We start from the raw sequence: 3888 nt of genomic DNA on the forward strand, positions 1-3888 counted from the left end.
TCAAACTCATCAACTATGCAATCTTCTGAAGTATCTTAATAGAATGGGTCACCATTTTTGTGATCCACTTTATTTTAGTTTTCTAAGCCATAGGGTGACTCTACTGTTCCATGATGTATTTCTTGAAAAGTTAACTGTAATGTGTCTTACGCAGTATCTTGATAGTATTGTTCACTGGCTTTTTTGCAGCACATTTCCTCAGTATAAGTGCAATCAGAATGTTATTATTACCATGATGAATTACTTTAGCATTTGACTGTAACTTGTGTACTCTTGATAGAAGTATATTTTCTTTTTGTAGTCCCTTTTCGTAATCCTGAATGCAAGACTAATTTAATTGTTTTTTTGATCGGTTTTCAAAGAATCTTTGGTTAGCATCTTGGTTCAGTCATCTCACCAGTCTTTTGTGGTTCTCTTTGTTCTCTTTGAGTCAAGTGCAAAATAATTTTTTGTTCACACAATGTATGTAAGTACTCAGCTCCAATGAATCTTCTGTAGTATCTTAATTACAGGCCTTTTTGTAATTCTGTTTGTTGTCTTTATTCTGATTTATAGAATGATTTTACTGTACTTGTGCTGAGGTAATTGGTCAACTGCTAATGTTACTCCTGCAGTATCATAACAGATATGTTCAATCATTTTTGTAGTCTACTTCATTAGCCTTCTAAGCAAAAAAGTATTTTTCCTGATGACTTATTTCTTAAACAGTCCACTTAAATGTATCCTCTATGGTTTATTGCTGGCTTTCAAAGTGCAGGTGCCTGTAATAAAATGTAAGATAAGCATTTTGTGAGAAAAATATGGGGGAGGCCATTGTTGACCTCCTTGTAACAATTTCAGTGGGGAGTTGTAACAGAGGGTTTTGAAAAGCCTCCATTCCCCATTGGGCTTTTATTAATATTTCTATGCATGCTTAGATCTCTTCTTTATGTTAGTAGTTAAATAGATAGTTGGTTCATTGTATTCGAATCTGCACACTACATACCAATAAATTCTGAGAGAGAGAAGTAAGCCCCCTAGACAAAATGAGCACTTAACCCTTGCAGTGCAGGGGTTGCCCCACTGCAAAGGTTACAATTTCATATGCCCAGAATTCTTCTTTAAAGTGTAGTTTTTCTTTTGTACTAAAATTTAAGAAACTCCCACATGTGTTGTGTTGCTATTCACATAGCATACCTAAAAATTATATTTTTTTTAATATCTCACCTTTTAGATATTTCTTTGGTGAAGGCCTTTGTGCAGATTCCAAACTACTCGGAGCAGTGTGAAAGTGAAGGGTCAAACAGTGGGACAAACTGAGCTCCTTCAATTGGATCTGGACCCCAAGTAGTCTGCAATCGTTTGGATTCTGCTTGTAACTGAAGCCTGCAGCCCGACATTTGGTTGGAAAAATGACTTAAAGGGTTGCTGAGGCAGCAACTGCTACCGCTGCTCTGCTCACCTTTTCAGCAATTGGAGGATGAGAGTCATGTTGGATGTGAGAGAGAATCCTGCCACCATCTGGAAATTAGCACACAAGGTTGTTCTGTGTCGCATTTTGTGCTTCATTTGGTTTTGGTGCTATGAAACCTGCCAAAATGGTAGTCGCCCAGTAATGGTCCCTCTCCTTCATAGCCCAAATCCCGGGGTCCTTGTACAGGCATTTCAGCATAAATGTTCCTATTCACTTCAAATTACCTTCAGCAGAGGAGCCCTCAGTGTTTCTGAGGACAACAGTGTGTTCAACGATCTCCACCTTACCCACATATAACTTGGTGTTTGGGAGGGGTAAAATATCCCCATTCACCATTTCATTCTCCTCACTACCAGCAACCCAACCCTCCTCCTCATACTCCGCCCCTACCGCAAAGGGATGGAAGCAGTGGACAAAAGATCATACTGGCCTTGAGACAGCAGGAATTCCTCCTCATTTTCTGCTGCTGTGACTCTGGTGTTGGGTCTGTTAGATCATACGGTGTGTGCTCCAGCAGAAACACCAGAGGGGGATCATGTCGCTAATCCCCACCTCATAGCAGCTCACCATTCTGGTAGCCTCTTCTACCAGACAAGATGGTACATGCATCCTAGCCAATGCTGTGGTAAAAAGAACCCCAGTTTTGTCAATGGCCTGCTGCTAACGGGGAAAATATCATGTTCCAGCATGTGGGTGAATACATATCAGGTGCTGCATTTTGGCCAAATGAACCCTTGCCATGAATGGCGCTCCACCTCCAAGTTCAAGATATGTGCCACGCAGGTTACGTGTGTAAACTTGAAAGGCAGCCAGCAGGTTGGTCCAGTTTGCCTGGAAGAAGATGGTATGGCATGGGATCAGCCACCTCTTGAAGAATTGTTAGAATCTCTGGCCCAGTTATAATCTCTGGCCCAGTGTGGCCCCTGTCCCCCCAGGCATACCAGCTGCAAAACTGTATGCCAGCATTTGGGCCAAATATTTTTACTTCTGCTCCAGCAGCTGTGGAAAAGACACCTGCCTTGTCGAGGATGCAGTTGGAGATGGTGTAGTGGGCTTAGGAGACATAGAGCACAGTTGAAGCTTATACTTGGCCATACCAAATGTGGCTCCATGGTGACCCTCTTCCATGCTTTATAGCCATGTATGCTATGCCTCTGCTACCCCTTGGCAGACTTCAATCCAGATGTTGCAGCAGATGCAGATGGAGATTCTTGTGCAGTTAGAGGTAGAAATGGAGGTGCAAGAAGGCTTGTGGGCCTTTTGCTGCTGAACAGCATAATTTATGCACTGCTTGCAGTTTATAGTAGGCCTTATGTATTCTCATGCATGTGGTGAGGAGACAGGTAGATTTGCCATTCTTGTTATCCTGCAGACAGAGGTTGCAAACTACTAAAGTACTGTCTTGCCACCTTATCTCTTCTGCAAACTGCCCTTGGACAATCTGCTTAATGACTGATGTTGCGCCTCTCCCTCTCTGTACTCGTGGATACCCAGGAACAGTACGCCACCTCATCATCCTCACCCTCTTCACTGCTGGAACCCATTGGGCAGTGATCTGCAGCTGCAGGAACATCACTGGAAATTGTTCACCAGTGGACTACCCAAGTGCCAATTTGTGGGGCAACAGTGGAATTCACTGTAAAAGATAAGGAAGGAGAGGGTGCATTTGCAGCTGTTGATAACACTGCAATACTTTATCATCCTTCTTCCAGGTGCAAAGGCTTGGTTACCCACTAAAATAGTATCTTTGCAGGATCTGGCTGTATAGCATGCCCACTGCCAGATAAGAATGGCAATTCTTTTTTGCTCTGCTTGAATACCACTTTGGCCTACGGATGCAGAACTTGCTTGTCCCCTAACAGCTGCATGTAAATAACCTTTGCCTCTCCATTTAGGCATCTGAGGCATGATGGAAACAGGGAGCTGTCTAACTTTTTTACCAGCTATGGTAATAGCATGATTGAGTATGAAATGCACTTCACAACAGGGTGATGTGATGCAGTACATTTGACCACAATACTATTTGGTGATGAACTGCTAAAAGAGAGCAGCTTTTCCTGTGTCAGCAAGAAGTTCACATTACTGACCCCTGAAAAAAAATCCTATCAAAAGTATATAGAAATACACCTCCCTCCTATAAAAAACTAAAACGCTAAACCCCAACCCTAAAAAAAATAAACCCAAACTGTTTCTTTAACATTTGTTTTTACAGCAGAAACTTAAAAAACAGTTAAAGATAAATGTAGAAAACCCCCAATAAAATAACCAAAATAACAAAGGGAGGGAACAGCAGCTACACAACAACAGAATTTAGATCAATTCACTGTGAATACAATTGGTGATACATACTGTAACATAATCCACTGTAATGGACACTGAACAACACAGTGAATATAGTGGGGGGGGGGGGGAACACTTTCTCCTTTCTCTATAAC

General features: G+C 41.9%; 1 pseudogene; it reads right to left on the reverse strand.

Moving 5' to 3' along the window:
- LOC108788553 overlaps positions 1-3888 on the reverse strand; it is a 72325-nt pseudogene that overhangs the window by 54243 nt on the left and 14194 nt on the right.

The sequence above is a fragment of the Nanorana parkeri genome, unplaced genomic scaffold (assembly GCF_000935625.1).
Source record: "Nanorana parkeri isolate BGI_ZX_2015 unplaced genomic scaffold, ASM93562v1 scaffold333, whole genome shotgun sequence".
NCBI classification, from domain to species: Eukaryota; Metazoa; Chordata; class Amphibia; order Anura; family Dicroglossidae; genus Nanorana; species Nanorana parkeri.